The 18,550-nt window shown below is 40.7% G+C and overlaps 1 protein-coding gene across 5 annotated transcripts in view; it reads right to left on the bottom strand.

The window, feature by feature from the left end:
* The window catches only part of PRICKLE1 (prickle planar cell polarity protein 1), a 101,943-nt gene that overhangs the window by 33,215 nt on the left and 50,178 nt on the right, over positions 1–18,550 (bottom strand). For 2 of the 5 annotated variants that reach the window (XM_075014436.1, XM_075014453.1), the window contains exon 2: positions 7,354–7,402. The exons of the other annotated variants lie outside the window; for them this stretch is intronic. The gene's annotated coding sequence lies outside the window, so the exon portion shown is untranslated. The remainder of the gene's footprint in view (positions 1–7,353; positions 7,403–18,550) is intronic. 5 annotated transcript variants of the gene reach the window in all.

The following is an 18,550-nucleotide window of genomic DNA, read 5'->3' as shown; positions in this document are numbered from 1 at the left end:
CTCCGAAACCACCCCCATGACTCATGCACCTGATGAAGCGGGTCTTCGCCTACGAAAGCTTATGCTCCAAAATATCTGTTAGTCTATAAGGTGCCACCAGACTTCTTCTTGTTCTCACTTAACACCTACTTGCATACAAAGTCCAACACAAAAATATGAAAATATCATAAAACGCTATTACTGAAAAATTGCCTACTTTCTCATTTTACCTTATAAGCAAGTATAAACAGGTCATAGTCTACATGAAATCTGAGTTTGCACTAACTTTGCTAGTATTTTTACGTAGCCTGTTATAAAACTAGGTAAATACATGAATGAGTTTATGTACCTCCTGGAAGACATCTTGGCCATATCTACTGGCATTCCTCTTGTGAGAGAGGAATGCAAATGAGAGAATACAACACTGCACATGAAGCACTGATTTACAAATCTCACACTTTATTTACACAACCTTGCGCCATAGTGCTGTTGGGAAGAGATTTTTGGCAAAAAAAACAGCAAAACCCCCTTCATTGTCAGATACTTACCCTGAAAAAAAATGAGGTATATGCAACCTCAGGTTCCCTCATTTGCATTCCTCTCTCGTGAGATGAATGCTGTGTAGATGTAGCCCTTGTGTACACTAGAGGGGAACATATACCCCTATCTGAGAACCACTCAATTAAGCCATCAACTTCTCTTCATTCATTTTCCCATGTAGGACTTCTATGATGCACATAAGCATCAAGTCAGAGATAAATACAGAACCTGTAAAAGAGCCCACCTCTTCTAAAAGTATCCTATGAAGGCTGGGAAAGGGCTCCAGGAACTTTTTGAACCAAAATACAGACTTTTCTGAGGGCAGGAGGGAGAAAGTTTAAGCCATTTTAGGAGAGGTAGCCTTGATTTTGAGAAGTTGATTATGGGGGCTTGAGTTACAACTCCAAAAAAAGATCACCCTCTCTAAGCTTCAGCTGAAGGGTACTACCAACCACAATCTCATGGAAGAGTCCAGGACAAGATCCAGAAGTAAGAGAATGTAGACTTTTATCAGAACAGAGGACTATCTAATCCTGAACTTCTGAGATGGGCATACAAAGAGGGAGAAGGTGAGAGATGAGGGTAACAGCAGTTTAAGAGAGCTCACAATTTAATCCGCATACAGAAACTGAGTCCACAAGGATCTTGCCTTGAGCACCAGTTCTCCCCTCCCCCCACTCTAAACAAGCTGGCCAAGTTTAATGCATTTAAAATAGAAGATTTTCTCCCCACTCACTCACTTTTCAGACTGTGTTAGAAATAAGCCCTTATTTAAGTGGGTGGTGGGGTATCTGTTCAGAAAGCGGGAGGCCAGTTTGTGCAGGATTCTGTTTACCCTTAGTTGCATCTTTTCTATATTATAATATGTGAGAGCTCTCTGGTAAATAAGCCAGTAAAAGTTTGCAGATTTACATAAAGATTTACAGGAGCCATAACAGTAGCACAAGCAGTTTAATCAGATCCAGTCATTTTGATTACATTTAATTATTCATAGTTTCCAAGAGGAGGATAAAACTAGTCTTGAATTTTTTTCCTGACCATTAGGTACATTTATATACATGTTATGAGACTAGTTCCTTTTCCATTAATGTGAATTAAGCGATGTCCTGCTGGGTGCTGGGGTACTCAGACATGAGGACTGCAGAACAGCTGCTCTCCTCTTTTGGCACTGAATGTTGATTAGCTTCATAGCACGCGACACATTGCAGGGCATATCATGTGTCACGCTATGCAATGCAATGTGTCATGAGAACTCAAAGTAGAGCCTAACATTTTGACAGCCATCCTCTCTTTCTGCACAGCAGGGAGACGGCAAAGCACATGGCCTATACTGGCAAAGGCTGAGAAAGAATTTGGGACCCTCCTGAAAAGTGTGACACAAAGGTTTCTGGGGCAACATTGGCTACCTAACGTAAATAGAGAAGTTGTCTCAATGATCAAGAATAGTAAAAACACCACACCATTGAACCGTATGACAATTTTTCCAAGCATGACTCTAGTATTCTTGCACTGGATCTCTTATTCTGCCTTCTGGTGCAGCAATAACATTTATACTATACAATTGACAGAGAACGTATATTTGAAAGATACAAAGACTATGTGACCAGATACTATGACATCAGGAACTAAGCATGAGGAACTATACAGTTTTCCTCTTGGTTCTACCAATAACTTGCTACATAGCTCTGAGAAGGTCACTTAACTTTTCAGTGTCCCCATGTGTACTATGGAGGTGATTTACCTACATACACAGTACGGTTAAACTACCAAATGCCTTGTGAAAAATCAACAAAGCAATTGTAGATGTTCTTGTTCTTTTATCAAGCTTTCTCCACTATCAATCTTAGTGCCAATATCTGCTGTATGGTACTTCTATCTTTCCTGAATCCCACTTGCTCGTCCTCTAGATGTTCTTCTATCTGCAATCTCAGTCTCTTAGTCAGTATCATCATAAGCACCTTGCCTAGATGACTCACTAGTGCCATCATTCTGTAGTTCTTGCACGCCAACACACTTCCCTTCTTATGTACTGTCACTAGCACGGATCTTGTCCCTTTCTTACGTGCCTTCCCTCTTTTCCACACTATGTTACATAGTCTGTGTATCTCCTGAAATATACTTTCTCTGCCATATTTGATCATTTCTCTCATGATCTTATCATTTCCAGGGCTCTTGTTGTTCTTTAGTTGTTTCACTGCTCTTTCTACTTCCTCCTTTGAAATATTGTTCTCGCTCTCAAAGATCAGTGGAGATATTGCTTTCAGTTCTTCAATAAGTCTTGCTGAGACACTCAGGTCCGACTGTGCTTTGTACAGCTTGGTGCAGTATCTCGTCTATTGCTGCACAACCTTCTCCTTGTTCATGAGCACCTCGTTGTTCTCATCTTTGATTGCCATCTGCTTCAGCTGCCACTTGCTATTAATATTCCTAATCCTTTTATACACATCCCTTGTCTTAAGCTCATGGTAGTATCTCCCTATATCCTCACACTGCTCCTCTAACCATTTCACTTTAACTATTCTGTCCACTTTCCTTACCTTGTTGCATTCCTCTCTATATTGCCGTTCCACCGTATAGATCAGAAAGTGACTTGGGCAGTGTTGGAGTCCTACAGAGTGGACAGCAGACTGATACAGTTGTTGAACGAGTTGTGAGAATATGCAGGGAGTTGGGAAGTTGGTTTAGAAAGAGTAGAGGTATGAGCCAAGGAGATCCGGTATTGCTGAGTATCTTCATCATGCACCTAGAGAGCGCGATGGACAAGACCAAGGAAGAGGCAGAAGGGATATCCATGCAGAAGATGAGAATTAACAACTTGAGGTTCAAAGATGATGCAATTATCATCGAGGAAGATAAAGAGAAGCTACAGTGCAGAGAACAGTGCAGGTGCTAAATGAGGAAGGGAAGTGGTAAAGACTGATTATGATCAGTGTAGGGGATCAAACTAGGGAACATAGAGAAGTTCACATATCTGGGGAGCACCATAACATATGATCTAGACTGTAAGAAGGAAATAGCAACTAAAATAGTGAAAGCAAGAGTGAGTTTGAAGGTGATGGATAAAATCTGGAAACGCAAAGCAATTACCTTAGGAACAAAGCTGAGCCTCTTGAAAACATGTGTATTCATCAGCATGTTGTATGGATGTGAGATGGGTGACAATGAACAATTTGAAGAGAAGGATATTGGCATTCTAGAGTAATTGTTACAGAAAGATTCTGAGAATAGGATGGATGCAGAAGGTCACCAACGAGGAATTATATAGGAAGATACAGCCAAAAGAGAACCTACTGCAGAAGGTTATACAACAGAAGTTACAGCTATTCGGGCATATCTGCAGAATGAACAACGAAGGAAAAATCAAGACCTTGGTATATGGGATAATGGATGGTTTGAATAGGAGAGGCAGACCTCACAGAGAATGGGTACATGATATAGTAGATTGGTGAGGAGCTAGTCTACAGAAACTAAGTCACTCTGCCCTGGACAGGGAAAGATGGAAGCAAATCATGAGGGAGGCATTGGACAAAACCAGATGCTGAGCTCATGGTGGTTGTTGTAGTTGTTGTTGATGATGACGACAACAGTATAGTGAGGACCAGTAAGTTGTTAAGCAGTACTTTGATGATCATGTAAAGAAATATGAACGTACTATTTCTATTATAACCATAATATGAATAGGGTACACACACATTTTGCTTACTATTCCGACTTAGTTACTCAAAAGGAACAAGAAAAACGTTCTGCAATTTTTACGGGGAGAGATTACACTACATTGCTCAAAATTGTGGGGAGGGAATTTTCAAAGGCCTCGTTTTACAAAAAGCTAACAATGCAAACAAACACTGCAAAGAATCTAACACAAAATGAATCCTTCTTATTCCTGCCCCCTTAGTAAATAGATTAGACTAAGAACTGACAAATTCTGTTTTTATAATTGTTTGCTCTGAACACTTGTGGTCAGCTTAGCGTGCATCTGATGGAAGATATACGGCATCTAATCTATATCCTTCCTCTCCGCTACTACCAATTGAACCTCTCTAGTCCGGCACCCTCAGGAGGACCTGACTGGTGCCAAATCAGAATTTGCCAAACCACTGGAGACATACCAATATCATCAACACTTCCACTGCTTACTGAGCTCTTGGAGGACTTTTAGGGGTAAATTACAGCTAAATAACAGCACAGAACACCAAGAGCCAGGACTAGTGACTGTAAATAAATTTATGGTACCAAAGGAAACTTGGGCACACCCTTGATAAATGAACATCCTGGTAACTAAAATCATGCTGGATTATGGATGTTGCTGGATGAGAGAGTGCCAGACTAGAGAGGTTGAACCTGTATACTCAGATAGAAATGAAATTGAAATATTCCTAACAGTTTATGTTGTGTTTTCTTTTCTTTTTGTTTTGCTTTGTTTTTAAAAAAAGAGCTAAGGGCCATTCCACAAGAGGACTTGGTGCCTAATGTGCACTCTAGGCACAGAAGCCCAGTATTTATGCATCTCTGAGATACCCACACAAAAAGAAAAAAAATCTGATACCTCTTGACTCTGGTGGTTCCTCAACTCCATGACCACTGAAATTTTCACTGTAAAAGTCTCCTAAGTACTTCTATCAAAACAAAAAGCAGTCAAGTAGCACTTTAAAGACTAGCAAAATGGTTTATTAGGTGAGCTTTCATGGGACAGACCCACTTCTTCAGACCACTGCTTTTTGTTTTGATAGTGTATAGACTAGCACGGCTTCCTCTTTGTTACTAAGTACTTCTGTTGCTGTTGCTCTGCATACATGGGGCACCTTCACAGATCTGGGCCTCTACCTCACGGAATTGCAGGATTGAAAGGAACCACAAGATCTCATATAATCCAGTCTTCAGTACTCATGGCAGGAGTAAGTATTCCACAGACTGTCCCTCACAGGTGTTTGTCTAAACATGCTTTTTAATAATCTTTAATGATGGAAATTCCACAACCTCCCTAGGCAATTTATTCCAGTGCTTAATCATCTTGACAGTTTGGAAGTTTTTCCTGAAGTCCAACCTCAAATGCTTTTGCTGAAATTTAATCCATTTGTTCTTGTCCTATCTCCAGAGTTTAAGGAGAACAGTTTTTCTTCCTCCTACGTGCAACAATCTTTTACACACTTGAAAACCGTTATGTCCACTCAGTCTTCTTTTGCATAGACTAAACAAACCCAGTTTTTTCAGCCTTCCCACATTGGGAATATTTTCTAGACCTTGAATCATCTGTGTTGCTCTTCTCTGGACTTTTCCAACTTGTCCATATTTTTCTGAAACGTGGCACCTAGAACTGGACACAGTACTCCAGCTGACGCCTAATAGGCACAAAATAGAGAACAAAAAACTGCTTCTCATATCTTTTCTTACGACACACTTGCTAATATATCCCTGAATGATGTTTGCTTTTTTGTCAGAGTTATGCTGTTTACTTATATTTAGCTTGTGATCCACTATGACCCCCAGATTCCTCTGTGCATTACATCTTCCTAGGCAGTCATTTCACATTTTGTATGTGTACAAGTAATTGCTCCTTCCTCAGTTTGCATGTGACCTTATTGAATTTCATCCTACTTACTTCAGACTTTATCTCCAGTTTTACCTAAATCATTTTGAATTTTAATCCTGTCCTCCAAAGCATTGGCAACCTCTCCAAGCTTGGTATTATCTCCAAACTTTATAAGTGCACTTCTCAGGTCATTATCTAAATCATTGAGAAAGACTTGCCTAAGATGCAGCAGGATCTTCAAAGTGATGTCCAATTCCCTTTATGGGTATGGGCCTAGAAACCAAATTCTGTGTTCAAACAGGCATCTGATTCTCACTGAAAACGTTGTGCACGTATATCAAAGGAGAGAATTCAACCCTAATTTGAAAATGCTGGTAGCAAGTTAGGACAGCACTATGTCACAGTAGAAAAATGCAAAATCTTAACCCTAATCTGCAGGATTTGAACCATTTGTACCAGGCATATTTAAGTCAGAGTACTGTGAACATGGAGATGAAAGGATGATTCTGAACCCATTATTAGATTTGCAGGTGCCATCTTCGGATATTTCTAAGGCACCTAGCATCTTGCAGAGGCTTTGCTAGGGGAGATAAAACCAAACACCTCATAACTAGGGATCTGCTGTCGATATGGTCATCCTGTCCATGCTTTAAAGCTTTATCCACATTTTCTGCAGGGTTACTGTGAGATGTTAGAGATGGGACAACCTTGTGAGAATGACCTGGGACTTGAAGAGTCTTAACACATTCTGTAGTAGACCACCAGCACAATGTTCATACTTGCCTGTTATTCATGAGAATGCTGCACCAGTTCCAGATGTTATGATCAACCCAGATAGAATACTGGAGCTCTCTTACTTGGAAGCAGTGAAAATCTAGATCACAGCCACTGCACCATGACCCTGAGTCTTTACATCCAGACAGATGGCCCTTACAATTCTCTAGAAATTTGTCTGGTGGAAGTGAGTATTCAAGTGCTCGGTCCTACTAGCTCTTCTAATGTCAAAAACATCTGACAGTCATCAATGACTTCTCTATGAGAAACTAGCCATCATTTTTTGAGAATGTTGGTAGTCAGAAAAGGCTTCTCGATTGGAAAGGCTACCATATCCTGTAAGGTAGCTGGAAGTTTGTCTTCTGTAAGGAAGCCATAGTCAGTCTTTAAGACAGTTGAAGACTAACACCTGGACCAATGAAGAATGGGTGAATTTCACAGACAGTGAGCAAAACATTCTTAAGTGGAATAATCCCTCCAAACTCCAAGAGGCAAAAGGGGCATCCCACTCCTGATTCCACCATGCTTACCTTGGTTTCAGCAAGGCTGTATCACATTCAATTCATTTCACCAAACAAACTGCAAAAAATCATGAAGAAAAACTTGTGGGCATAGTCAGTCCAGGAATTCTTCCATATAAATGCAGTAACTACTGATTAATTTTAAGAAATATCAATTTAGTCAATCCCTCAAAGTGGTACCCTAGAGTGTATTGGCATATTTGTTCCAATTTAAAAAGTTTCAATCAAAGTTAAGTTGAGGGAAAACAGCACCAATTCATAGTATGTTTGCACAGACTTCTCTCTTTTATACTAACATTTAAAATGGCATTTATTGCCTTCATATGGAAGCTATGAACCAGTTACTATAATATCTACATGCAGAGGATGCACAAAAGGGTTTTCACTCAAGAATTTTCCATTAACAATGGTGACTGTTGGGGAGGGATGTAAGGGGGGAGACCGGCCACATGACTCCTACCTAAGCCACCCCTACTCCAGGAGAGGGTTGTCCTTATAAAAGGTAGGGGGTCCAGGACAACCCCTCTCCATCCCAGACCCTACCTTGTCCCACCCTGTCTGTGCCACCCCACCTTTTCTCACAAGCCCTCACCCCTGCTCTGCCTGCTGCCTGCCTCTGCTCCACCTGCACTGCTTCCTTCAAACCCATGAGGAAGGTGGCCCAAGGCACTAGCAGGGAATCTGGTGCTGGCAGTGGGTGTCAGCACCTCTCCTCTCCCTGCACTCACTCACTGGTGGCAGCAGGAAGTGTAGTGGTCTGGCCACAGCCCACTCTGCTCTGCCAACTCCCAGCCATTTTGCTCTGCTCTGCTTACTGCTGCCGGTGTGAGCGCAGGGATGGTTCCACCCTTTCCCTCAAGCCCCCTCTCCTGCACAACACAGCTGGGAGCTGAGGGTGTGGAGTGGGCAGAGGCTGGGTTGCTCCACTTCCCACCACCACCAGAGAGTGTGGGCATGGGTCTGACCACTGCTGCGAGTGCCAGGGCCTTCCCCACTAATCCCCCAGGTCAGCCTGGGCCCCAAGAGGCCCCCCAAAGTACAGGGCTCAGGGCAATTGGCCTAAACCATCTGCAGTTGCTAGCCTCTTGCCTCTCTTCCTCCATAACATGGGGAGCACATGACCCACTCTGCCCTCTCCACACATCACCTCTATCCATTAAAGCAACTTTTCTGTAAAAACCTGTCTTTACTTTGGGTTGCTGAAATAGAAAATAATGCATATTTCACTCAGTCATAATAAAGGCTTTTTGAATTATACAGATTTGCAAGGGGGAAAATTACTATCACAAGACCAAAGGTGTAAAAAAAATTAAAATTCAAAACCAGCCCTCTAAAGAATTAGTATTTGTTTTATGTAACTTATCTTTCAAAAGACAAGCTTGGGAACTTAACTTCATGACTTTGCCAGATGCTACGGACACACTAAATTTATGACTTACTACAGCAAACTGTAACTCTCTAAGCCCCCTCTTGGTCTTTGACTACAGAAAAGTTAATCGGTCATTTTCTATTGTCTCTTATAAGAGCTAACTACAGTAAACTCTGTCACATCTGGCAGCCCCAGGACCATGAGGTTGGTATAACTATGTTACCTAGGAGCGTGGATTTTTCAGCATCCCTGAGTGATGCAGTTACACCAAACAGGTCTACAATGCAGATGAGACCTCAGCAGCACAATACTGCTAACCCCCAGTCCTCAAAAAAAACACGTGATTGGCTTGTTTGTTTATTTATTAGTTAATTTGAGGGTTTTTCTTCTGTCTTTTGAGCTTTTAAGCTGGTCTCAGATCATCTTTCCAAGCTTTTCTTTCATAACCTTGAGGACTAGAATCTCTTTCTTCATAGTTTTCCATCCCGTCCTTTGGGGTTCAGTGGGGGACTTCTGATTGTGATAGAACAAAAGTGGAAATCAGCAGGCATTCAGTTGCTTATATTAGAAAAAAAAATCACTCTAGAAATTCAGAGATTTTATTGATGTAAAAGAACAAAACAGATCACTGCAGTAAAAACAACAGTATACAGAGTATCTTGGTTGCATAAGTGTCTTCTTGTAATGCTCTTCCTTGCTATCTGTTGTGACACCAACAGTCTGGTGCCACAAGGCAGGGAACATCCTCAACTCCCATTGATTTCCATGGGACCCCAGGTGTTCAACTCACTGGCTTGAGCCCTTAATCAGTACAAGTTTGTTATTCATTCTACCATTTCACTATTTTCTTTCTGCTCTTGGTAAGTGGTGGGAAAGCAGAGGATTCTGTTTCTTCCAGGCTTTTAATGCTAACTCTAAAACTCTACACTGAGAAGTTAGACATGATAAACATTCTGTTACTTGCTTATCTGAAGCTATTCTCCACAGTTCAAAGGTTCAGTTTCACACCAGGATCCCATTGCTTATCAGCTCATTCTGCTGATCCTTTCAGTTGCAAAAGAAAAAAGAGTGTTGCATCCCACTACCATGACAATGGCACAATTAAACAGGATTGAGATGCAAAGCATTGAGTGTATCTGCCATGCTTTCTGTGACATCCATTTCCAAGAGGCTTTCATCATGCAGAGGTCAGAACAGACCCTTCAGCAGAAAAATGAAAGGCGCTGAAAGTCAAAGTCACAGAAACTCTGTCAAACTGAATGCCCTCCAACAAATACTAACTTCTATTGACTGTTTGCTGTAATATTTAGTTTTTTAAAAAAACATGCTACCTGGCACCCTATTGATTGTCTGCAATCAATTCTGCTAACTAGAGCTTGATTTTGCAAACTTTAACACAGGAACCTATATAGTAAACTAATTCATATCTGGCAGCCCAGGGACAGGGAGCTCGCCAGATATTCAAATATTGTGGATAACAGAGAGGTGTACCTAGCAATGCATAGCACAAAAGAACAACAAGATTAGATATTAAAAAACAAATGATGTATGCACATTACTTTATTTGCCAATACCAATAGTATTGTACACTGTAAACTTACACTGTATTTGTATTTATTTTCACTATACTGAATTTATGGAAATGTGACAATCATTTACTTATGGTTAAAATGCTGAAGGATCTCTTATTTGAGAGTTCTGGATGATAGAATTACTCAAGTTAACAGTAAACTCTTTCATATCCAGCAATCTGTGTGACTTCAGCCAGGACAGAAAAAGAGTAGAGGAGAAAGTGGGGCCCTGCAGCATACTCCCATCTCCCCTGAATCTGGGGCTCAGGAATCTCAAACTTTATTTGAAAGTCTATGGCTATGTCTACACTAGCCCAAAACTTCGAAATGGCCATTCTGAAGTTTACTAATGAAGCGCTGAAATACATTTCCAGCATCTCGTTAGAATGCCAGCAGCTGCGGCACTTCGCAATTGACAAGGTTTGCAGCCATACGGCTCATCCATACGGGGCTCCTTTTCGAAAAAGACCCCAGCAACTTCGAAATCTCTTATCTGCTGAATAAGGGGATTTCAAAGTTGGTGAGTTCCTTTCGAAAAGGAGCCCCGTCTGGACGAGCCGCACGGCTGCAAGTTGCGTCAATTTCAAAGTGCCATGGCTGCCAGCATTCTAATGAGGCAATGAATATGTATTTCAGTGGTTCATTAGTAAACATCAAAATGACCATTTGCATGGCCATTTTGAAGTTTTGGGCTAATGCAGACACAGCCTATATTGCTTGCAAAGAACACCTGCCCAACGTGACCTGAGTGTAACTGTAGGAATGATTTCCAAATGAATCGCAGAAACAATTGCTTTGATATCTGAACTGTTCCTGTTCATCTGATGAAGAGGGTCTGTCCCACATAAGCTCATCACTGAATAAATCATTTTGTTAGTCTTTAAAATGCTACATTTCTGCTGCTTTGTTTTGTTGAGTACAGACTAACATGGCTACCTCTCTGTTACTCTTCTCACTAGATATATTAGTTTGCGGTCAGCTTACGGCATCCCAACACCCAGCCACCCCAGCTCAGTTTCCCTTCTTTAGCGCTCTGATATATGACGAAATGTGTATAATTGGAGTAATATTTCCCCTACCCCCATTTGAGTCCATTTATTAGACATATAATAAATAAACCCTCCAGTTGGCAGTGGGAAATTCAAAAAATAGGATGAATTAAAAGATTTTAAAACCATATATATATTTTAATTTTAAACCAAATACAGTTAAAATCTATTTAAATTTGAAATTCAGTCTATGCTAAGGCCTAAATCTAATACAATTACATTCTGTTAAAATCATTTACAATAATTATGTTGAATAATATTAAGCACTATGTATTTTTTATTGCCTAGTTTTAAAGCAAGTGAAATCACTTAAACCAGCTCATTCACTAAGCACCTGGAACCAGTATTTGTTGAAGTGCTAATACCAAATAGTCAAAAAAATAAAATCAAGTCTGGGTCACCAGAAGCATGTGAGTGTCTTTAAAATTGTGAGATTACATAAAATGCTAAATTTGGTGCTCTTATTATTTGCCTTCAGCTTAAGAGTACCCTGGGAAGTTTTCTTCATAGTTATGAGGGCTAGAAACTTACTTTTCTTTAAGAATGGAGCCTGAAAGCAAATATCCTGACTCCAGAGGCTTTAAAGAAAATTTGTTTATCTAACTCTAAGCTGCTGTTAAATATCTCTAATGATGGAGATTCCACAACCTCCTTGGACAATTTATTCCTGTGTGTAACCACCCTGACAATTAGGAAGTTTTTCCTAAAGTCCAACCTAAACTGTCCAGTTCTTTCATTCTTCCATCATAGCTCATGTTCTCTAGACCTTTAATCATTCTTGTTACTATTCTCTGGACCCTCTCCAATTTCTCCACAGTTTTTCTCAAATGTGACCAGGACATAAGAACGGCCATACTGGGTCAGACCAAAGGTCCACCTAGCCCAGTATCCTGTCTGCCGACAGTAGCCAATGCTGGTGCCCCAGAGGAGGTGAACTGAAGACAATGATCAAACGATTTGTCTCCTGCCATCCATCTCCCGCCTTCGACAAAAGGCTAGGCACCATACCTTACCCCTTGCTAATAGCAGTCTATGGATCTAACTTCCAAATATTTATTGAGCTTTTTTTTAAACTCTGTTAGAGTCCTGGCCTTCACAGAGTCCTCTGGTAAGGAGTTCCACAGGTTGACTGTGTGCTGTGTGAAGAAAAACTCTCTTTTATTGGACTGGATGCAATACTCCAATTGAGGTCTAATCAGCTCTAAGTAGAAGAATGTCTTCCTGGGTCTTGCTCACAACACTCCTGTTAATGCATCCCAGAATCATGTTTGCTGTTTCTTTTGCAACAGGGTTCACAGTTTGGTTCAATGTTTCTCAGCACCCACACAATATAAACTGTTCCAATGCATCCCCATCCCACCCTCAGTGTCCTGTCACTGCAATTCCAGTTGTCAAGGGACTGAGGCAGATGCACGTTCCCAATCACTGAATATACTCCGATCAGAGATGGTTGAAATACTTTTGAATTTCAACATCTGTACATTAGAAAGGGACAAGTGTTACAACCCTCCTCTGCCCGATGTACACACACATCTTTATTTCTTGACCTGTTTCAACAATAAGTGATGCTAGTTAAAACAACTCTGATTAGGTGTTCTTACATAGGAGTGAGATAATTTGGAGGTGGCTAGTGAAGACAAAGGCCAAGGCAGTCTATAATTTTCACAGAAGTTAACGGAACAGTAAAATAAGCCCAAGGATCCACTTGCATTTTTTAAAATCAATTTGCTAGTGTGTGTGAAAATTACAAACTGCCTTGTCTGGACTAAGTTTTTACTTTAAGAACCTAAGAATGGCCACACTGTGTCATACCAAAGCTCTGTCTAGCCCAGTATCCTGTCTTCCACCAGAGGCCAATACCCCAGACAGATAGAACAGAACAGGTAAATAGATCCCTCTCCTGTTATCCATTTCCAACCTCTCACACACAGATGCTAGGCACACCATTTCTATCCTGGCTAATATCCATTAGTGGACCTAACCTCCATGAACTTATCTAGCTCTTTTTGAACACTATTAGAAGTCTTGGTCTTCGCAACCTTCTCTGGCAAAGAGTTCCACAGACCTACTACTCGCTGGGTGAAGAAAAACTTCCTTTCGTTAGTTTTAAACCTGCTACCCATTAATTTCATTTGGGGACCCCTAGATCTTTTGTTATGAGAGCAAGTAAATAACTTTTTATTCACTTTTTCCAAAATCGGTCATAATTTTATATACTCTTCTCATATCCCTCCCTTAGTCTCCTGTTATTCTAAGCTGAAAAGTATCACTCTTTTTAATCTTTCTTCATATGGCTTGCATTAGCTAACTTGTATTAACAGCATACCAGGCCTTTGATTTATCTTATAACTAAAGCTCTCTGATTACCTTTCACTATATTCTTGAAACTAGATAAAATATATATTTTTAACTTATTAGTATTATATCTGATTAGCTATAGATCATCAGAATCCTCTCTCTTCTCTCTTTTATTCTAGGATGATCAAAATTCCTCTCAGTTAATAGAAATTCACGCATTGGTAGCCTCTAAAAATGGTACTCTTCTCACTTTCTAGCACTCCTGTTGCAAAAGGATGGTCTTTAGGTTAAATCACTGGATTGGAACAAAGGGCATGTGGCTTCAATTCCCAGCACTACCCCAGACCTCCAAGTTATTATATGCCAGTCAGTCTCCAAAATGGAGCTAATCTTCCTCTATCCCATATATTGTCTTTCCTGTTTAGTTTGTAAAAATCTCTGGGGTAGGGGCTCTTACTATGTGTAGGCCTTTATTTGTTACTGGAATTAATAATAAATGCTTTCCTGTGGCAATTGGCAAGTTTCCACTAAGTACTGGGAAATATTTCGGTCTCCTAGGTTTCAGAGCTACAGCTCATCTGCCATTAAGCACAGGAGTCTAACTAATAAATGGTTTTGAAAGGAGGACTTTGAAGTAGTTTTGAAGGTCAGGCCACCAAAGGCCTTGTCTACATTAGGAAACTGTATCCTTTAATCACTGGAATAAACTGACTAGGGAGGGTGTGGAATCTCTATCATTTGGAGACTGAGTAGGTTAGACAATCACCTGTCAGGGATAGTCAATGCTGCTTGGTCCTGCGATGAGTACAGAGGGCTGGACTTGATGTCCTCTCTTGAGGTCCCTTCCAGTCCTATGATTCTATGAATAATGGTATAGTCAAAGTGGTTCAGATGCAGATATATTGGAATATAGGTGTTTATATTGGTAGCAAAGTGGAATTAGCTAGCAGTATAATGTACCTTTATAGAAATATGACTGTTCACTCTAGGGTTTTATCAGTAGAACTATACCCATTAACAAAAAATTCACATCACTCACAGTTATACTTGTAAAAAATTGTGAAGACTAGACCGGACATCCATGTTTGAAAAGTATGGCCCATGTCTTTAGCCCACTCAAAACAAATTACTGATTCATAAAAATCAAAGCCAATCTGTGCACATGAGAAATAGTAAATTCATGTTTCAAGTCTAATATATGCTCTGCAAATAGAAAGAGACTCTCTCACAAGGCTGAGGTCATGTAACTCATGTTGTGTTTGTGCCTAGGCCACATTAGCTCTACTTTCCCCATCATCCAGTGTGGCAATCTGCCATTGGAAGTGTTAAGACTGTGCCAAGCACGGTTTTACTGCTATACTTTTTGGATCAACTACTCCCCCCAACCCTCCTTAGCAATTAGAATTAGTTTTAAGCAAGGAATTAGCAATGTGTTATTTCTAAGTGGATATGTTACATAAACTTGATCCTAAGGGGTCTAATAATTTTTAGTTGGCTCCTGAAGAAAAAGAAAGCTTTGCGTTACTATAAATATTTTAGGTTTAGCTACTTGAATCGTAAATACTACCTATGTTTCACAGGAGTGAGGGTTAGTTCAAATATAAATTTCAGAAAGAATCATCATATCTAGTGTAATTACCTTCCCACATTGTCCACACTCCATAAAAGTGGTCAACTAGGATAAATGTAAGCAGCAGAAATGTAGCACTTTAAAGACTAAGAAAATGATTTATTCGGTGATGAGCTTTTGTGGGACAGACCTGTGATGAAGTGGGTCTGTCCCACGAAAGCTCATCACCGAATAAATCATTTTCTTAGTCTTTGAAGTGCTACATTTCCACTGCTTTGGTTTGTTGGGAGTACAGACTAACATTGCTACCTCTCTGTTACTACTGAGATAAAATGTGTGATTTTCCTTCATACTTCCTCTCTGTTACTATTCAACATGCAAGGCACTACATTTAGCTGTTTGGAATGGAAAAAAAAATCACTGAATAAATCATTGTGTTAGTCTTTAAAGCACTACATTTCTGATGGTTTGTTTTGTTGGAGCACAGACTAACATGGCTACCTCTCTGTTACTATTCCTCATGTGGAAGAGCTAAGCTTCGCAGCCACTCCCGCTTCCCACACAAACTGCAACTTGGTAATGTAATGTAGTCAGACTTAATCTTAGATAAGATCTCAGCACTTCTTATCGAAATGCCTTTCTCTGATACCATTAAGTACTGCATTTTAAGTATAATGTGAAGCAGTGATGTCATTTTTCAATAAAAAACCTCAGGAAATTATCCAAACTAAGACTTTGCGTTAGGCACCTTTCCTTGCATTTCTCCACACAGATTTTTGCTATTATGCCTTGGGGTGGAAAAAGGCTAAAATACTATATTTTAAACAAAAAACAAAAAAATTGACTATTTATTTAACCAAATATTATGAGAAAGCAGTTTAGGTAAATTGCAAAATTAAATTGCCTAGGGAGGCTGTGGAATCTCCATCCCTGGAGATATTTAAGAACAGGTTAGATAAATGTCTGTCTATCTATCTATCAGGGATGGTCTAGACAGTATTTGGTCCTGCCATGAGGGCAGGGGACTGGACTCTATGACCTCTCAAGGTCCCTTCCAGTCCTAGTACTCTATGAAGCAAAACAAAAATATGATTTTATTGCAGTTAGAAACTAATGTACTAAAGTTTCTAATTTTAAGACAGGGATGTATTACAGAACCAGAACAGCTTCCCTCTCAAATATCTTTATTTTGAGCTATTATGCTATCATTAATCTAGGGTCCCATACCCTGCCCATCACCTGCTCATCTGAGCATCTCAAAATGTCTGTGTACATGTAACAACTCTCTTGCCAGAGACAGTGCGTTGAGGTGGTATGTTCAGCGGTGTTATGATGGGAAGCTAAGATGTGGATTTTGCTTAACTTCACAGTCATTGTGATCTCTTCTGGGACCATGTGTTTCAACTCTGGGCTAGTCAATGTCCTGCAGCATGAAAAGCTTCAGAGAAGTAGCCGTGTTAGTTTGTATCTTTGAGAACAACAAGAAGTCCTCTAAAAGGTGTCACAGGACTTCTTGCTGTTCTGCAGCATGAAAGTTTCACTGGAGTTTCTAGCATTCCAGTAAAATGTCACTATCCCAAGGGCTTGGGCTAAGTAACCTGGGCTTGCCCTCTGAAGGGCTTAGAGGGGAGCTGAACAGAAAGGGATTCAAGGTGGAGTCAGTGAATGGGCCACTGGGACAATGAACTCTTGGCAACTTCTGTTGATGAACAGACAAGCTGCTTTGTTCGACACCAGCTATAGAGTAAGCAAATCACAACAGTAAGATAGTGGAGAACTGCAAATGTGCGAGTCTCCACAGCTGTCCAGATCTTACAGGATGTGGGACGGTCTTCCTGCTAGCTGTAAATATTTTAAAAAGGCAAGTTTTTCCAAGCCATCGCGACAGAAGCACCCAGAAACAGTGAGGTGTACAGCTGTGCACTGAAACAATAGGCTGGGAATGATCTGAAGGAAGACGCTCCCCTGAAATGTGGCCTTACAAAGGTGGCAAATTCTTTAAAGTGCTACCCTCTCTCCTCACTGCTTTCACCTCAGCCTTTCCTGGATTTAGTTATTCCCAGCTGTTCTTAATAGAGCTGTTGATCTCCACCAACTCTGAACAGCTAGGAGACTGGTGCCGTTTGTATGTGGAATAGTGAAATATAGCCTGTTCAGTAAGAAAGCAAGCCATGGATATCCATTAATATGTCTAACGGCGCCGGGGCAGGGGAAGAAGCCAGTGGAGCTGGTGAGGAATAGGCACTGGCTATGTTGAGAGACAGCTAGGTGCTACAGCCAGAGTGATTACTTCCCACAGCAGCCTGTCACCTTAGCTTAGGCCAATGGCTCTCAACCTTTCCAGACTACTGGATACTGTCAGGAGTCTGATTTGCTTTGCATACCCTTAAGTTTCACTTCACTTAAAAAGGACTTGTTTACAAAATCAGACAGAAACAGAACACTCTAGGGTCACAGCACAGTATTCCTGAACTAATTTTTCTTGTACAATTATAAATCAAATGGAGTATAAATACGGTACTTACATTTCAGCATGTAGCACATAGAGCAGTAGAAATAAGTCATTGTCTGTGTGAAGTTTTAGTTTGTACTGACCTCACCCGTATCAGGGGGTAGCCGAGTTAGTCTGTATCTTCAAAAACAACCAGAAGTCCTTTGGCACCTTATAGACTACCAGATATTTTGGAGCAAAAGCGTTCGTGGGCAAATACCTGCTTCGTCAGATGCATCTGATGAAGTGGGTCTTTGTCCACAAAAACTTAGGCTCCAAAATATGGTAGTCTATAAGGTACCACAGGACTTCTGGTTGTTTTTGACTTCACCAGTGTTTTTTTATGTAGCCTGTTGTGAAACCAGGTAAATATCTGAATGAGCTGATGGTCCCGCAGGGGTGCACAACGTCCTGGTTGAGAACCATTGCCTCACACAAACCAAATGACGGTGCTTTTCACAGAAAGTCCAGGACCTCATCACAGCAACATATGCAAGCACAGGGAATGGCTGCTATAATCTCTACGTGACTACAGGTGTGTGAACTTATCACATGGGAGCATCATAAAAGGCCACACCTGACTACATGATGAAGTGAGTCTGTGCTCACGAAAGCTCATGCTCAAAACTTTTCTGTTAGTCTATAAGGTGCCACAGGACCCTTCATTGCTGTTACAGATCCAGACTAACACGGCTACCCCTCCGATACCTGACTACATGCTGGTTCAACAGGACAGAATATCTAGTCAGTGTGACCCAGAGCAATAGAGGGCACCCAGACAGAGAGGGAGGGTAACAGAGGTGTGCAGCAAGGCCATGTGGAATGGCAGTGAAAGAAAGAGTTCACCCGAAATGAGCA

The sequence above is a fragment of the Carettochelys insculpta genome, chromosome 1, assembly GCF_033958435.1.
Source record: "Carettochelys insculpta isolate YL-2023 chromosome 1, ASM3395843v1, whole genome shotgun sequence".
Taxonomy (NCBI): Eukaryota; Metazoa; Chordata; order Testudines; family Carettochelyidae; genus Carettochelys; species Carettochelys insculpta.
This window is presented reverse-complemented; position numbering and strand designations above follow the sequence as displayed.